Source organism: Tursiops truncatus, chromosome 1 (genome assembly GCF_011762595.2).
Source record: "Tursiops truncatus isolate mTurTru1 chromosome 1, mTurTru1.mat.Y, whole genome shotgun sequence".
Lineage (NCBI taxonomy): Eukaryota > Metazoa > Chordata > Mammalia > Artiodactyla > Delphinidae > Tursiops > Tursiops truncatus.
In genome coordinates this window covers 25912692-25931452 of record NC_047034.1, presented here as the reverse complement: position 1 = coordinate 25931452, position 18761 = coordinate 25912692, and the positions used below count along the sequence as shown (strand labels likewise).

The following is an 18761-nucleotide window of genomic DNA, read 5'->3' as shown; positions in this document are numbered from 1 at the left end:
TTTACAGAAGGTTTTATGAAAAGTAACCACAGAAGTGTGGTAATGGGAGGCATTTCTTCCTGCACTGGTGTCCCGAGATTATGCCGGGGTGAGAGCCAAGTGGAGGCCTGATGTGCCACTCACTCCGCCGTGCTTGTTTAGAATCACCACCCAGAGATGAACACGAGCCACATGCCCTTAGGCCAGGGCAGAGAAGTATGAGGCAGGGGGTGTGGTGACCCCCAGAGCTTTAGCAGACAGGTGGCTTATGATAGGCGACACACTGCAGCCGGAAAGGAGGGTGCCAGAGACATGAACACCCTTGAAGGTGGAAGTATACCCAGGGGCATATCATTTAGCAGCAGCGGCCTGCACCAACATGTAGCGTGAAAGCATGTGCTGGTGCCCAACGCATAAGCCCAGGCACGGACTTGTTCGGAGCCCACAAGGCAGCTCTGACTTGTCTTCTCTAAGCCCGTTACCCTGCATGACCCTGGTCATACCAGAGAAATGCAGGCTGGTGAATTAGCCCCAGTCGCTTCATAAATGGTGATATCATATTCTTTTCTCAGGAAGGATGCCTCAGGATTGGGTGCCCCCAGGTCTCACCTTCTAGAATTCTTTCAAAAGTTCTGACTGATGTCAAACTTCACACCCCATCTCAAGGAAATACTATCTTTTCAGTAGTCATAAGAGTTAGCTTTATGGAATATGATTCACTTTAGCACGAATTTGTTTTTATAAGGCCATGAAAAAGTACAACAGGCTTCCCACAGAAATCTCATCTTTATCTCCTAGCTGCAGAATAAATGTAGCATATTTGCAAAAGGAACACTTTTCTTGAGGGCTTCCCTAGTGGTGCAGTGGTTGAGAGTCCGCCTGCCGATGCCGAGGACACGGGTTCGTGCCCCGGTCCGGCAAGATCCTACATGCCGCAGAGCGGCTGGGCCTGTGAGCCATGGCCGCTGGGCCTGCGCAAAAAGGAACACTTTTCTTTATACTCTAACAATTTTGATCCATATTTTACCTCTTTTCACTCATCTTAGCCCTCAACATCCAACTTAAATCACAATGGCATTTTCCTGGCAAGAAGAGTGCTTGGTCTCCTGTGTAGATGGTTTGCTTGTCCTTATGACTCTGGGCTTCTGCAAAGCCTGCCATACCAGGCCCTGTGGAAAGACAGGTCCGTTCTCACACGTCTGGGCTGGGGAAGCTGCATGACTCAGGGTCCGGGGTGCAGGCCTGGCAGTCTGGAGATCCTTGCACCCTGACCTAGGCTTTGCTTGTGACTCACTCTGGATCAGGTGCTTCCCTCCTGTGCATCTCTGTCTGGAAAATAAAGAGCCCAACTCTAGTTCTTCTTCCATCTTCCAAAAGCAGGGCAGGTGTAGTCCCCTTTGCATGTACCAAATGTCCGAGTGTCCAACGGTAAGAGATTAAGAAGAATGTCTGAGACGACAGGCTGGTTGGGATTTTCACTGGCAGGATTATTTTCTGTGGAATGAGGTGCATTTAGGGCTTTTTCTCCTTCCTTCCTGCTTTCCTTTCTTTCCCTTTTCTAACTGCTTCCAGTTAAGAAAGTACCTTGTTTATATAGCCAGTTCCCTATAGAAGATCCATGTCACTACATTGCCCCTTCTGGGCAGGTTAAGTAAGCAGAGATCCTCATGGTAACGTGCCCTGCCTGTGCCAGGCGTGGCTGTCTCCGAGGCCTGCACCTAGTGAAAGTGTAGGTTACTTATCACCTGCTTAGATGCACCTGGGAGGGGGTGCTTGTTAGAAATTCAGACTCCTGGGTCCCATTCCAGACCCCTAGAACAGACTCTCTGGAGGTGAGACCCAGGAACCCACATTTTCACAGATATTCCCAGGGGAGCCTTACGCATGCTACAGTGTAAGAACCACTGTCTGGGGCAGTGTTATATTGTGAAAGTGTGGGATTTGGAACTGGGCTCTGCCACTTGGTGCATAGGTGATTGGTGCACATGTTTAATATTGCTGGGTCTCTGCGTCTTATTCGTAAAGTGGAAAGAACACCTACCTTACAGGGCTGGTGTGTAAATGAGATAATGAAAGTGAAAATTCTTTAAAGATTAAAGTGTGACAGAAATGATTATTTACAGGAAAAACAGCAAGGGAGGGAGAGAGGAAGGGAAGGAGCAAAAGGAGAAAGAGAGGGTGTGGGAAGGAAGGGAGAGACAGACAAGTAGGCCAACCTGCTGCCTGGGTATAGAGAGTCAGGAGTGTGGAACTGTAGGTAGATAATAATATGATCTGTGGGGTGAAGGTGATGAGACACCTGAGGTACTGGTGGAGATACCAGGAGATTCGCTGTCGTGGTGTTATTAGTTATAAGCGGTCACGTTTCTTTCTAGAATGTGCAATTAGGAGATTTTAGGAGATGGTTTGTCGTTTTTTTTTTAATTGTAGTAAAAATCAGCTGGCGTAAAATTTACCATCTCAGCCATACTTCAGTGCACAGTTCAGTAGCGTTAATAAGTATATTCACATTGTTGTAAAATAGATCTCTAGAACTTTCTCACTTTACCAATCTGAAATACTATACCCATCAACCAGCTCCCCTTTCTCCCTGCCCCCAGCTCCTGGCAACACCATTCTACTTTGTTTCTATGAGTTGGACTACTCTGGGTATCTCATATAAGTGGAATCATGCAGTATTTGTCCTTCTGTGACTGGCCTATTTCACTTAGCTTAATGTCCTCAGGGTTCAACCATAATGTAGCATGTGACAGAGTTTCCTTCCTTTTTTTTTTTTTTTTTTTTTTTTATCTGTACGCGGGCCTCTCACTGTTGTGGCCTCTCCCGTTGCGGAGCACAGGCTCCAGACGTGCAGGCTCAGCGGCCATGGCTCACGGGACCAGCCACTCCGCGGCATGTGGGATCTTCCCAGACCGGGGCACGAACCCGTGTCCCCTGCATCGGCAGGCGGACTCTCAACCACTGTGCCACCAGGGAAGCCCCTCCTTCCTTTTAAAAGCTGAATAATATTCCCTTATTACCACATTTTGATTATGCATTCATCCGTTGGTGGACACTTGAGTTGCTTTCACCTCTTGCCTATTGTGAATAATACTGCTGTGAATATGAGTGTGCAGGTATCTTTTTGAGACCCTACTTTCAATTCTTTTGGATATATATCGGTAAGTGAGATTGCTGGATCTTTCTTCTTTAAAAACCAAAAAAAAATTGCTATCAGTCATAGTGCTTTTAGAGCAACATGAATTATTCATCTCACCCCCTGGAGAAAATGCTCTTATTCATTTGAGGAAAGGTGTTTCATTTTTCTGAAAAAAATATTCACAAAGTTGAAAACTTGGGGCCAACTCTAGTTCTTTGGAGAAAGAGATGAGATAAAGCGGCACATTCTGAAATTCAGGACATAGTTTTATGAGTGACTGAACAAAGTGCCAAATATCTCTTGGTACTTCCCTAGTAAGTCTTCAGCTACTCAGTAAGACATCCTGAAAGAGGCTTCTAACCATTTATCGCTGATTATGGAATTTATTAAAGTATGGATTGAGTATCACCTGACTTTAAGTATAGCTTTAAAAATGTCGAGGTTTATTTTTGTGTTCTGAACGCTTAGTTTCTAAATGTCTTGCTAATTATGATGGCTCCATTCTGAACCTGTTTACCTGCTCAAGGCATGATATTTATTTACTTAGGCAGAGTTCATTGTTAGTGATAGTAAAGGTAAATCTATTTTACAACCATTCTTCTTGACAATTTACAATATTTCTTAGTTACTTCTCATCAAATCGGATGAGACTGTCATAGTTTTTACCTTGGAGGAGAATTGTAGCTCTGCCATTTTCTTGAAGTTCACTTCTGTTTAGAGTATTAATATTATTTTCAATTCAAGGTTACTTTGTAGGAAACTATTTTAGCCTCTTATCAGTTTATTAGGGCTAGTTTTCTTTTGTTGTTGTTGTTGTTGTTTTTGCTGTACACAGGCCTCTCACTGTTGTGGCCTCTCCCGTTGCGGAGCACAGGCTCCGGACGCACAGGCTCAGCGGCCATGGCTCACGGGCCCAGCCGCTCCGCGGCATGTGGGATCTTCCCGGACCAGGGCACGAACACGCGTCCCCTGCATCGGCAGGCGGACTCTCAACCACTGCGCCACCAGGGAAGCCCCTATTAGAGCTAGTTTTGTTAAAACTAGATAACACCTGTGAATCCTCCGTTTACCTGACACCCATAAAATTAGTAAGACCACTGCACTAAGCAAGGTGAAAGTGTGTGTGGGAGTGAAGGCACCCACATGCTGCCCTTGGGACACCTGCCGGCCTTCCTGATATGTGATTACCTCACACACAGATCCAGTGATGATGTTAATGTCCATCCGTATTACATGTTCGTGAGCTCTCATTCTAATTTTGAAGATAGTGTATAAATTAAAATAGAAATTCTAATTTTCTTGCTGCACCCTAATCAGTTATCTCCCTTTCAATGTAAAATGTAAAATCCTCTAAAAATTATTATGGTATTTTTAAAGCAAATTGGAAAATACCAGTAAGCAAAAAGAAGAGAAAACCCAAGAATATGTATTGCTATATAACTTCTTCGGAGTATCACCGTGGAAGCCATCAGTTGGAGTTCTTTGACTCTAAGGACAGAAACAAGCCTGCTTAACTGAAGCAAAAGGGGATTCACAGGCTGGTACCTTGGCTGAGGAAGGGGTGTTCACAGAGCCCACAGGAGCCAGGGGAGCCAGGCTCAGGGCAGACAGGAGCCAAGCAAGATTCCGGAGGCAAAGAAGTGGGGAGCAATGCATAGCAACCATCTCATGACTGGCACAGCCTGTCAGGGGCCGCTGCTACAGGGGTGACCCTGCACTGACTCAGGTCAGGGTCCTGGGAGAGACAGCCCAGGGAGCTGAGGCGGCGGGGGTCATCCTAAGAATCATCCAACACACAGCTCCACTCAGTGAGGGGGAGAAAACACTCCAGTAAGAAGTCAGGTTGCTATCGGAGAAATAAATAAACACCATGAATATCTGTTATAGGTTCATATTATACATGCTGTTATGTAATCTACACTTTAATACCTCATGAACAATCTTTCTCTGTTCATGTATATTGACCTAAAATATAAATCTTAATCACTGAATAGTATCTAATTGTTGGGATGTACCTTAATTTATTTAACTAATTCCTTATTCCTGGTTATTTAAATAATTTTCAAATTTTCTCTGTTATAATAAATTGTTACGTACATCACGGTAGTTAAATCTTAATTTAATTATTTGCTTAGAACACGTTCCTAGAAATGGAACTGTCGGGTCAACTGTAAAGAGCTGGGAACCTTTTTAAAAGCCTATTGTTAATGTGTTTTCAGGCTATCCCAGAGGAAGATTGTTCTCATATCCCAAATCCTCATCAGCATTTTTTTTTGTTTTTAATTTTGCCAATTTGATAGGCAAAAAATAATCTCATTGATTTTTTGAAATTTGCATTCTGTTGATGACTTGAGCTTTCTAAAGTCTCACGACCATGTATACTAAAGAATTGAATTGGATTAGCTCAAGGAGGCAGCAAATTTGAACCTCACAGATTGTTTTGTGTCAGAAAGAAGAACCCCTTGGTCGCTGTGAAGTGGATCCCACAAAGCACAGCACTACAGGCAGAATCTGAATTCAAGAGGTACACTTTCATTCTGAATGATTTTCACTTGGAGGAGGTGATTAGTCAGAAAGAGCCACTGTTGCACAGAACAGTTAGCAGGAGATGTCACAGATATTCAAGCAAAGAAATAGGACCTGGGGAAATAAACATGCAAATGAGAAGTGAGGAATGATCACCAAAGCAAGAACACGAGGCCCCGACTGGCCATCTGCTCCACTACCCGCTTCTTGGGATGGGAATGTGTTTCCCAGTGTAGTTCATTTGCTCATTCAGTCAACATTTATTGAATTCCCACTACATGCCAGACACTGTTCTGGGCACCAGAGGTGCCAAGGTGAATAGGAGACACAGTCCTCGTCCTTGAGAGATTCCAGTCTTATGGGAGAGACAGCGAGACAAGTAATTATAGCAAGGAATAGTTCAGCAATGCTAGCGAAGTGCTTTGGCATCAGCGCAGAGAGCAGCCAGCTCTGCTGGTGGCACTCACAGGGTACTTCATAGAGGAAGTGATAAGATGAACCACAAGTGGCTTTTGTGCTCGTATTGGCAGTATTGCTGCCAGTCCAGGGTGGGAGAGAATGTTCCGGAATGGGATGGCTTGAGGCTCCTGCTGAAATAGAATTATAGCATGGCTTAGGGTGCAAAATGGGCCTGCTTTTGGATCACAGCTGCGCCAGGTACAGGATATGTGACCTGGGAAAAGTCATTGATGTGTCTGTACCTCTGCTGCCCAGCTATGAAATGCCAGTAACCATATCTACCTTATAGGGTTATTCTGAGCATTAAGGGCTACCTGCACAGGAGTTGATAACGGTATCTACAGCACTCAGTAAATATCTGTTGAATGATGAATATAAATATTTTCTCTATATTCTAAATCTTTAAAAATTATATAATGAGATTGGGTCTAGATACTTGCAGGATTTCTGGGAATAAGAAAAGCTGTTTTCCTAATCTAGTGACCTCAGGGATTTCATGGAAAGGATTTGCATGGATTTCATGGATTTCATGTCATTTTAACTTCATTCATCTCATAAACATTTATTTAGTGATATTCCATGCTAGGAACTGCTCTAGTAAACAAAACGAAGTCCCTGCCCTTATGGAACTTAAATTCTCTTTGGGGAGATCAACAATAAATCAATAGATATATCTGTCATGTGGGGATAAGCAGTAGTGGAGAAAAACAAAGCAAGATAAGGGGTAAGAGAGTGATGGGGTATTGTTCTGGCTAGAGTGCTGTGGACGTGCTGTCCAAAGAGGTGACGTGTGAACAGAGACCTGGAAGACAGGAGGCAGTACTGGGGATGAGCATTCCCTGCAGAGAGGACATCAAGTGCCAAGCGTTTGGCAGCCTGAAGGGACAGCAAGGAGGCCCCCGAGGCTGCGATAGCCTGAGTGAAAGGACGGGTAGGAGCTGGGGATGGAGAGGTAGGCGGGGCCCAGGCCCTGTGTGGGCAGGGAAAAGGCCTGGATATTTGCTAAACGTGAAGAGAAGCCATTGAGTACTATGGAATGAGCTAGTGGGCTGTCACGTGGGAGACTGTGTCTCAGACCTGGGTGATAATGGTAGATGTGGTGAGAAGTGGTTGGATTTGGGATCCATTTGAAAAGCAGAATCAAAAGAATTTCCTGACGGATTAGATGTGAGTGGAGAAAGAAGTGTCAAGGAAGACTACAAGGTTTTGGCCCAAGTGACTGGATGCCATTAGTTAAAGTTTAGGGGGAAGATGGAGAGTGTGGCAGGGGTCATGTTAACATTGAGAGGCCAATTAAACATCCAGGTTGACTGTCCAAGCCTGGAGCCCAGGGGAGAGGCTAGGCTTGGAGCAGTCAGTAGATAGATGATGTTTAAAGCCATGGGTTGGATGGGATCGCCTAAGGAGGGAGCGTGGGTAGGGAAGAGGAGGGCTCTGAGGACTGAACTTGGGGGTAGTCCACGTTTAGAGACAGGGAAGAGAAGCAAGATCGGCAAAAGAGACACAGGCGGGGCTTCCCTGGTGGCGCAGTGGTTGAGAGTTCGCCTGTTGATGCAGGGGACACGGGTTCGTGCCCCGGTCCGGGAGGATCCCACATGCCGCAGAGCGGCTGGGCCCGTGAGCCATGGCCGCTGAGCCTGCGCGTCTGGAGCCTGTGCTCCGCAACGGGAGAGGCCACAGCAGTGAGAGGGCCGCGTACCGCAAAAAAAAAAAAAAGAAAAAGAAAAAAAAGAGACAGGCGATCCCAGATCCTACTGTGTCCCTACCCACCAGTGCCACTGAGGGCCTCTGTTTAGACTCTCACCCAGTTCTTTCTATTCAGTGGTCCTTCAGATTCCCTGAGACAAACTGGACTTACCTGGATTAGAAAATACTACAAGTATTTTATGTCCAACTCAGTGACAGCTCCAGTGTTTTTACTTGCTTGTGAAATCTGTTAAATCTCCTTTTATCTCATTCTAAGTGAGCTATCCTGATCCCCGTGATTGCCTGAATTTCTTTTAAACTCTCTTGATCTTCGGTTCCAGTCACCATTCTTATCCGAGTGGAAGTGGGTTGAGGCAGGGCCTGATTGGCATTGTTTTGGGGCTGCATTAGAAATTAAAGGGGCTAGATCTCAATGAGCCAGTGTGGTACCAAAAGTAAGCCATTAACAAAAATTTTGTGTCTAAAGGTAAGTGGGAAGAGATTGGGGGTTCTTCATTTTATAATTATTCAGGAAGGAAGGAACGGATAATATGTGACTCTCAGGTGTGACAGGCAACCATCACACTCTTGTGCCTGAAACAGGACTTCGTTTTTCTAAATCAGATCCGGCCCCAAGCCCCTACTGGCCAGTCATGTTAGGAAGAGCCCTCAGTTGACCTCGTGTCACACAAGAATCTGGGCACTTACATGGTACCTCTAAAATCTAACAATTTTTGCCAAGAACATGACAATCATTGAACATCAAAACTGACTTCAATCATTGTCATCACCACCTATCACCACCTGACAAGTCCTGTCACTTTCTCAGGAAAACTAGAATGACCCTTGTGAAAAAAACTGATGGGCACCTGAGCACATTCTTTAAAAATAGGGCTTGAGACTTCCCTGGTGGTCTAGTGGTTAAGACTCCGAGTTTCCACTGCAGTGGGCACAGGTTCGGTCCCTGATCAGGGAACTAAGATCCAGCATGCCGCATGGCACAGCCAATAGAAGGAAAAAAAAAATAGGGCTTTTTCGACAGACTTTTAAAGGGAATATTTATTATTTATTTTTATTGAAGTATAGTTGATTCACAATGTTGTGTTAATTTCTTCTCTACAGCAAAGTGATTCAATTACATATATATACACACACACACATTCTTTTTTTATATTCTTTTCCATCACGGGTTATCCCAGGATATTGAATAAAGTTCCCTGTGCTATACAGTAGGACCTTGTTGTTTATCCACTCTATATATAATAGCTTACATCTGCTAATCCCAGCCTCCCACTCGATCCCTCCCCTATCTCTCCTTCCCCTTGGCAACCACAAGTCTGTTCTCTATGTCTGTGAGTCCGTTTCTGTTTCGTAGATAGGTTCATTTGTGTCATATTTTAGATTCCACATGTAAGTGATATCATATGGTATTTGTCTTTCTCTGTCTGACTTATGTCACTTAGTGTGATAATCTCTAGTTGCATCCGTGTTGCTGCACATGGCCTTAGCTCATTCTTTTTTATGGCTGAGCCCTATCCCACTGTATGTATGTACCACATCTTCTTTATCCATCATGGGAATATGTTGACGTGAGGGTTGTTAAGACTATAGTGAAACTGTAGCAGAGAAGGCTGTATGAAAGCCAAACCATGGAGAATGGGAAGTTCATTTCCCTCCCAACTGCCCACCAGCCAACCGCAGAGCCCCGGCAGCACATTACCTCCTGACGATAGAACCTGACGGGGGCCATAGGTCTACCTCTCCTGGCTTCCCGCTTCCCAGGCCCGGAGACCACCTGCATTCTCCAGACAGGTCAGCTGTTTGTTTGTTTGTGTAAAGGCTTTGATTCTGCCACGTTTGCAAAGGAAGCCCAGTTCTCTGGGACTCAAAGCACAGTTTGCCCCCTTGAGGGAGTGGGCGGCGTGGAGGAGAGGACGAATTCTTTTTCTTTTTTTCTTTTTTAACAGCAGTAATAACAACAACAACAAAATAATAACTCTGTAAATTGTCCTGCTAGACAGAGAGGATCCTCCCACTTTCAAAAAGACTCTGATACGCATGTTTTTGTGGTGTTTTATCCTGGAGAGTCAGCAGGCAAAGGTACAATGAACCCCACGTAGGATCTCCTTCCTCGGCAGCCATCGGCTCAGGGCTGATCCTGTCTCCATCTGCTGGTATAACCTCCCCCTCATTATTCTGCAACAAATGCGAGACATCATTTCATTTCATCCATAATTTTTCAGCATGTATATTTAAAAGATAAGGATTCTTAAAAAAAAAACAAAACACAACCACAATACTATTATCACCCCTCAAGAATTATAATTGCTTAATATTATCAATTATCCAGTGTTCAAATGATCAGTTTTCCCACAAATGTGATGAGTGGCTTTTAGAAAAACAGTTTATTTGAATTAGAAGTCAAATGAGATTGATTGCATTGTGATTGGCTGGTATGTTTTTAAAGTTTCCTTTGACATTTAGTTTTCACCTCCAGACTTCTTTTTTCTTGACACTTAATTATTGAAGGAACCAAGCTGTCCTGTAGAGTTTCCCACAGCCTGGATTTTGCTGGTTGCACCCTCTGGTATACATGTAGTTGAACGTGTTCCTCTGACTTCTGCAACTGGTAAATTGGCCATTGGATCTAGGCTTGATCAAATTCAGCTTTGATGAGGGGGGCGGGGGCGGGGCAAGATGACTTTTTAGGTGTTATGTCCTTCCATCAGGAAGTATGTGGTATCTGGTTGTCTGCCTATGATGTCAGTGCTCTTAGTGATGAATGCTGGGTTTATTAATATATCAGGGGCTGTGAAACGGTGATAATCTAATTCTGTCATTCTTTCTTCACTTATCAGTTGAAATTGTTCTTTAAAGAAAGATATTTCTCATCTACTATTCAGTTACCCTATGGTACAGTCCTATAAGAAAGGCAGGATAAATGTTTGAATATTTTCCTTTATTTACCAATTTTCAAAATAATGATTTGGCCTCCTAGCATTCTCTAACAGTGATCAGTGTTTTTAGTATCATTATAAACTTATGTCTATTGGTATGTTTCAATCCATTATAGTTATTTTTCTTACTGATGCTCATGGTCTTTGGTTAATGAAAGCCTCTCAGGTTGGCTTCTGAGCGCTTCCTAGGTGTATGATATAATGATGTTTTAAGTTGATCTTGTATAGTATTTAGTTTTTAATGACATGTTGTCAATCTTTAGTGACCTGAAATCAAGGCCAACAGTGGCCTTTTCTAATGATGTGTTATTAGACAATAAGTAGAGGAAGAAGAGTTTGGTTTGTGTTAGAGATTTGCAGGTCCCCTTACCTGCTTTTCCATCACAGTTCTGCATAATAGTACACAGGCACAAAACTCACCAGGTAAATGGGGATCAAAGACATCTCCAGGACAGTTTATGAGAAGCCTAATAGTTTCTGATTCTAGAAGGTAGATTGGAAAATGTAGCTGGAACCTGAGGCCAAAGTGTGGGCCTCTTTCTCAAATCAAGATAGGATTCATCTATGGGGAAAGCAGTGCATGTAGAACCTCTGAATCCATTGTTATGATCCGTGTAATAAATGACTTTTACATCCCAGTGGCAGAGGGATTTATTGGTTGCCTTAATTTCCTGTTTGTTGATAGAACAAAAAATACAGGAGAGGCAGACCCAGTACAGACTTTTCAAAAAAGTGGTAAAAAGCAGTAAAAGCAAAGCTCAACACATACCCTTGTCTGGGACCAATCAGATTTGTCCTCTTCATAAGGGAAGGACCACGTTAGCAGTTGCAGACAGCCAGGGTTGTTACTGTAGTACTCGACCTCTGTAACAAGGAGGAGGATTGCAGGTGTTCCTCTCCACAGGTAGGAGGGTGAGACCAGACTGAGGAGGTCTGTGGACCACCACTTGGCTCAGAACTCCCTGGTACCAGGAGCAAGACCCGTTGAAGAAATGTGGACAGGGCTTCCCTGGTGGCACAGTGGTTGAGAGTCCGCCTGCCGATGCAGGGGACGCGGGTTCATGCCCCGGTCCGGGAGGATCCCACATGCCGCGGAGTGGCTGGGCCCATGAGCCATGGCTGCGGGGCCTGCGCGTCCGGAGCCTGTACTCCGCAACGGGAGAGGCCACAGCAGTGAGAGGCCTGGGTACCGCAAAAAAAAAAAAAAAAAAAAACGAAATGTGGACAGAGGAAGAGTGGCTATGTGTAGAGTGGGCTGTTAGAGGCTGGCCGGAGGGTGATGGCAAAAGAAGTCACGTTCACCGTCTAAAATCCATAAAAATAGACCTAAGGAGGGAGGGTGGGTTCGGGGATAGGACAGAGTAAAAAGAGGCAGGGGGCAGTAGACTGAATATACAGAGCCAGAGACAATGACCAACTGGTTTCAAGGGACTTTATGGGACATTGGAAATAAGATGGGGTGCTTGCTTTGATGGAGAAGGGGGGGACATGAGGGAAGAGTCTATGGATGGAGCACAACCAAGTTTAAGTTGATTTAGAACTACCTTTGCAACAGACTCATCAGCAGTTTAGGTGATTAAAAATGGACTTTCTGTTAAGAAATTTCAACACAGAAAGAATGGGGTAAATGGACCCCCATGTATCTATTACCCATTAATCTTGCTTTATCTACTCCCCCTCCACAGTTTCCCTCACCTCCACCCTAACTCCTGCTGGATTATTTCAAAACAAATTCCAGACGTCACATCTGTAAGGGCTTTGATATTACCATTAGCAGATAATGATCTCCTCCTCTTTTTTCCACACAACCGTGAAACCATTATCATAACAAAAAATTTAACGATGATTCTATAATATCATCTGATGCACAATCATTGTTCAGATTTTCACAGTTGTCTCATAAATGTCTTTTTACTACTGGTTTATTCCAATCAGGATCCAAACAAGATCCATACATTGAGTTTGGTTGATGTGTCTTTTAGTCTTTAACACTCCTGTCCACTTTTGTTCTTGCTCTTTATTTGTTGAAAACCCTGGCTGTTCATTCTGTATTGGTTCGATTTCCCACATTTTGGGTTTATCTGATTGCATTTCTGTGGTGGTATTTGACATGTCCCTCTCTTCCCTGTATTTTCTATAGACCCATTGTTATATCTAGAGGCTTGATCAAATTCAGGGTCAGTTTTGCTTTTGTTTTTGCTTTTTTGTAAATCAACTTCATCGGAGGTGGCATATTTTCATCGCCTTCCCACAGGTGGCATGTAATGTCTGATGTTTCATCACTTGCTCAGGTTCAGTTGCTGTCAGTGTGATCCAGCCAGTATAACATTCCCCATTAACCTTTCCCTAATGCTTGCCTATAAATATGATTTAGTAGGAGTTGTGAAATGGTGATTTTTTAAAAAATTCTATCATTCTTTTTGCATTTATATGCTGGAATTACTCTATTTAGGATAATTTTCCTTCAAGGGCCATTTGGTTTCTTTGAAATGCAGTATGTACAAGCAAGGATACAGCAGTTCCCTTCATTGTTTTAATTTTTCAAAAGAAATATTTCTTGATTTCTTTTAAAAACATGCACTTTATTTTTATAATTGTATGTGTTACAGGTGGGGCTTGAAATTGCCTGTGTTCTTACCAGAAGTGTAAGCCCCCATTTGGCACCTATGCCAGCCAAGGCTACATTGGGTAACATTCTTACCTTATTATTTTCTGGCATTTACAGTGTTTGCGTTACCATTTACACTGCTGTTTCTGTCACGGTGAATCTGTTTTTTCTTTAACGTAGGTGGAAGTGAAGTGTTTGGGTTTGACTTGCTTTAATAAAGCTGCTGCAGTTTGATAAAACAGGTTTCAAAGATCATAGAGTTATAGGGGAAAAGATGATTTAAAATAACGATATAAATAATAGCACAGCAAGAATTCATAATCATTCTGAATATAATTCTTCCCCAACTTAAACACATTAAATAATCAACTAACACACACATATATTTTTGTGTATTTTGATATTTAATATATTTAAGTTATATGTCAAAATAATATATACTGAAAAATAAGAAAATCACTCACACAACTCATTTGCAACTTGTTATTACTGTTTCTTCCACTTTAAATTTGGTCATTCAACAACACACATTGGTTACCACTGAATTTGGAGTTGTAAGCCAGGTAGAAATTTGGGTTAATTTCTGCAATAATCAGGATTAACCAGATAATTTTAAAATTCTCTTTAGCTAGCTATTAAGAATTCATATGATATGGGAAATAGAACTATTTCCAAACAGTAATAACCTAACTCCAAAGAAAGATTGCATTTCTAATTCCTTGATGGACATTATCCAAATACATGGCTAAGATCCAGGCCTCGGCATCCTGAGAGCAGTGAAGCAATGGTGGGGGTGAGTGGGCAGGGGTCAGCACTGCCTACAGAGAGAAGTGGAAACCATGGGCCTAAAAGGGAGACAAGAGGCACAATCAGTAACAGTTGAAAACCGTGCTGGCAGGAAGGTGATTGGGGTGTCATTCCACCAAGTGGATATGGACACCGTGAGACCTACAGGGCGCCATGCCGGGGGAGGTCGGCACCGGCAGTTTTATTGGCTTTAGGTGTTTGCAAGTTGCAAAAAGTGGAGGTTGGCGCCAAGAGTCAGGATGTGGAAAGAAAATGTGTGTGCATTCGGGTAACAGACTTTACAGAGCCAAGTGGGCATCACGCTGTTCACTGGCCCAGGCCCTCTGAGACTGCACACTGCATGCCATCATTGACCTCCTTAATCAACACGAAATCAAAGGCTGATCCTGAGCTTTGCAACTCTTCTCCAAGTTCCTCCCCCACCCCTGGGCCTTCTGATCGCAGGACCTGGCCTCTTACTTCACAGAGAATGTACACCATTAGGCTTGCATGCTCTCCAGTCTCGCTCATCTAAGACCAAATGGCACCTGTAAGATCTGGGGCCGGAAGGTGCAGATGCCAGGCAGGGATCGTCCCGGGAGTGTCTCTGCTCCTCGGATTTGGCGCCAGCACCTGCCTCCACGTTGCCCTCTCCTGGTGCTCAGGTCCCTTAGTTCACAGGCCTTCGGAGTCCTCACTGCCCCCCCACTCCACCACTGCCCAAGCTCCCAAAGCAGTCCTTTAATTCCTGACACTCTCCATTACCAGCCCGTGCCAGCCCAGATTCCCTCTATGTGCAATCGTGCAGCGTGCAGTCCTCTTAATCTCTAAATTTACCTTTGTTTTTACTCATCCCTACCTCCTAACCTCATTCTCAGAAGCCCTCACACTCTCTTCAAAGCCAGCCTCCTCCTATGCAGTTGTCCCCGCTCCCCGGTTGCATCAGTGTGGACCTTCCTCTATCAAATATTCTCTTTGTCCTTTTAGCTTTATCTTTATCCACGTGCTTATTTCTCTCAGACCATAGTCTTATTCAGACCAATAAGACTATGGTCTGAGAGAAATAAGCCATCTTTTAAAAGACACCTTCCCTTCCCTTAGATGTGTTCCCCCCGCCCCTGCCATGGCCCCCCCATGGCCATCTTTTAAAAGACACCTTTTAAGATGGCCCCCCCATGGCCATCTTTTAAAAGACACCTTCCCTTCCCTTAGATGTGTTCCCCCCGCCCCTGCCATGGCCATGGTCCCTCTGTTTCCCTCCGGTCACCGCCCAGCAGTTTGAAAGAGAGTTCCGTCCTCTCTGAGCTCACACCCGCACCTCCCTCTGTCTCTCCGGCTCCGCAGTCTGCCTTCCAACCTTCATCACTCTACTCAAGCTGCGGTGGAGGTCAACCCCGACATAGCAGTTGCCGATGCCAGTAACCTTGTTCTAGGCCTTAATCTATTTGAATTCACTACAGCATTTCCTGCTTTTGGGATTCAAAGACATACTCATTCCAGATTCTCTCCTTTCTTGTTGATGACTACTTCTTACCTCTGACCGATGCCTCTTTTTATTACTATCCTTAAATATTTAGTGTTCCCAGGATGTGAGTCTTAGCTTTTCTTCCTTAATCCTCTCTCCACATGGCCTCATTCATCCCTATGATCCCATTTACCACTTACAAGCCAAGAACTTCCATATGTAAACCTCGAGATCCAACCTTTTGCTGAGGTTTTCACCCGTGAATGTCCTGCAAGTCCTTTATATGCAGCAAAACCTACAAGAGGAGGCTCTTCCTCAACCATCTTGTTTGCCCAACCTAGACCACATGCATCAGTCACTCAGGACCTGCCTCACTGTCTCTGGAGTGTCCCTTCCGCTCTACTCCTGTAATACAATATGGTTCAAGCCCTCATCATCTCCCTCCTAGATTATTGCAGTGGTCTCCTAATTCTGCCTCTAGCTCCACCCAGTCCAATCCATTCTTCATCTGCTGCAAGAAGTATCTTTCTAAGTAGGTAAGGTCATGGCACACGTCTTAGTATGGGTTTCGTCAAAAGTGGCCCTGAGGGCTTCTCTGGTGGCACAGTGGTTAAGAATCCGCCTGCCAATGCACGGGACACGGGTTCGAGCCCTGGTCCGGGAAGATCCCACATGCCGCGGAGTAACTAAGCCCGTGCACCACAACTACTGAGCCTGCACTCTAGAGCCCGTGCTCTGCAACAAGAGAAGCTGCTGCAATGAGAAGCCTGCACACCACAACGAAGAGTAGCCCCCGGTTGCTGCAACTAGAGAAAGCCCACGGACAGCAACAAAGACCCAACGCAGCCAAAAATAAAATTAATTAATTTAAAAAAAAGGTGGCCCTGAGACAAGGATTCTGGTCCTTGATTTATTTGGGAGGTGATCCCAGGAAATGATACTGTGGGAGCAGGGAAGTGAGATAGGAGAAGGGAAGCCAGCCAGTAAGGGATGTGTTATCAAGCCAGATACCAATGTGAGTAACTGGAGCTGAGTAACCAGTGGAGTCACTGTGGAATATATGCCTCAGACTTATCCCACCTGAGGGGTGAGAGAGCTGGGGTATTTATACTCCAGCTCTCATCAGGCATTGGTTGAGGTGGGGGAGAGGTACCAATTCTGCAGCAGTTCGTGGCCCTCCTGCAGTGCTTGGAGGCAGGGAGCCTGTGAAGCCCTCAGACAGGGAAATCAGACCAGCTATTAAAATGGTAAGGCCCAAGGGACTATGTAAGGGGCACAGATAATGTCTCCTCATCACCGTCCTGCTTAAACCCTCCACAGGTCCCCACTGCCCAAAGACTGCCTTTCCAGCCTCCTCTCCTGCTTCCTCCCTGCAAGCCTTCCCCTCCATGCACACGGGCTCTCAGGCTCTTCCCAAACACAAGAGCTCTCGTGCCTCCACCTTCATGCCTTTGCACATGTTCTTGTCTCTGTGTCATCTTTCTCTTTTAGGTTAACTGATTACACTGTTAACATATATTGAGCATGTGCTACAAGCAGGTCATTTATTTATGTTAGTTTAATGGAACCCTTATAATAAATTTATACATTGACTTTTTAAAAATGACTGTCTCCATTCTACAGGTAAGGAAATTGAGGCTCAGAGAGGTTAACTAATATGCTTCTGGCACAAAGCTAGCAGCGGCAGGGCCGTGTTTTGACATCCAGGATCCCTCTGCTCCAAAGCCTGTGTTGTGGGTTAACCACGAAGATGAACTGCCTCATGCTTCTGGACTCAGCTCAGCGGTGACCTGTCCTTACTCTTTCTATCTCCACTAGATATTCTCTCCTCGTCTTCCCGTACTGTGCTGTACCTTTTTATATGTGTGCGTTTTTTTTTTTTTTTTAAGCAGGAGTCATTTTGTAGCACAGTTATTTATTCATTCACCTGACTTCCCTTTTAAACTGTAAGTCCCTCACGTTTCATCTTGAATGCCTGGCCTGTTGTGTACCTTGGACTAAGGCCTTCATTAACTTTTAAAATTAAAATTAAGCTGAATTAATATTAAAATTCGACTTTTGTTTTCATATCATGCACACAAACACTGAGGAATGAATCTTCTTAAAAAAGATAGGGGCCTGTTTTGACTTTTCCAGACATACTTTGCTGGGCAGGAAAGAAAGAGGTACAATAACTCTACTGGTGCATGGTTTGCGTCCTCTGGAAAGTCTCCTGAAATACTAGGTGGCTTTCCATCTAAGCAGTGTTCCCCCCAAGGGACAGAGGCAAGACCCTTACTCAAATCAAGGGAGAGTCTGTTTTCTTCTTAGTTTATGCACAGAAGACCAAAACGTTACCAAAAAAATTCCTTAAAGCTCTTAAGTCTCTGTGATTTGGAGCGCGTTTTTAAAAATTGTGGTAAAAATCACATAACATAAAATTTACCATCTTAACCATTTTTAAGTGTACAGTTGTTATATTCACATGGTTATGAAACAGATCTCCAAAACTTTTTAATCTTGCAAATCTGAAATGGTATACACCCTTTAAACAACAACTCCCCTTTCTCCCTGCTCCAGCCACTGGTAACCACCGTTCTCCTTTTGTGTCTATAAATTTGGCTACTCTAGATAACTCACTTGAGTAGAATCATACAGTATTTGTCTTTTTGTGACTGGATTATTTCACTTAGCGTAATGTCCTCAAGTTTTATCCTCGTAGCATATGTCAGAATTTCCTTCCTTTTTCAGGCTGAATAATACTCCATTGTATGTACATATATTTTGTTTATCGTGCTGCTAACAATGCTTGCATGCAAATGTTTCTTCAAGAGTCTGTTTTCAGACAGTTCTGGATGTACTCTGATGCTTTCGCAAAAATGTTCCTATAAGAGGGTTTCATCTTCAAGGAATTCACGGAAAAGACTCTGACAAGTACAGGTTTCTGGTAACTGACTATACTGCCGAACTGAATGAATAAGCATTTTCTGAACTCTAATGGAAAACTGATGAATTGATAAAAGTGCTAACAAAAGATCAAGATGAAAAAAAAATTAATTACATGGGACTGAGTGAACTGAGGATGATTATAATTTTTGTGACTTTCTGTTTGAATTAAAAAAAAAATCCCACAAGGACTCAGAGGCAAAAAATATACAAATCAATTTTCACTGTAAA

The 18761-nt window shown here is 43.9% G+C and overlaps 1 long non-coding RNA gene across 1 annotated transcript; it reads left to right on the top strand.

The window, feature by feature from the left end:
• The first annotated feature begins 10471 nt into the window (after positions 1-10471).
• LOC141278049 (uncharacterized) lies at positions 10472-17655 on the top strand. The gene is made up of 2 exons (XR_012330243.1): positions 10472-13434; positions 17229-17655. It is a non-coding gene; the product is annotated as an uncharacterized lncRNA (long non-coding RNA).
• Positions 17656-18761: the final 1106 nt, after the last annotated feature.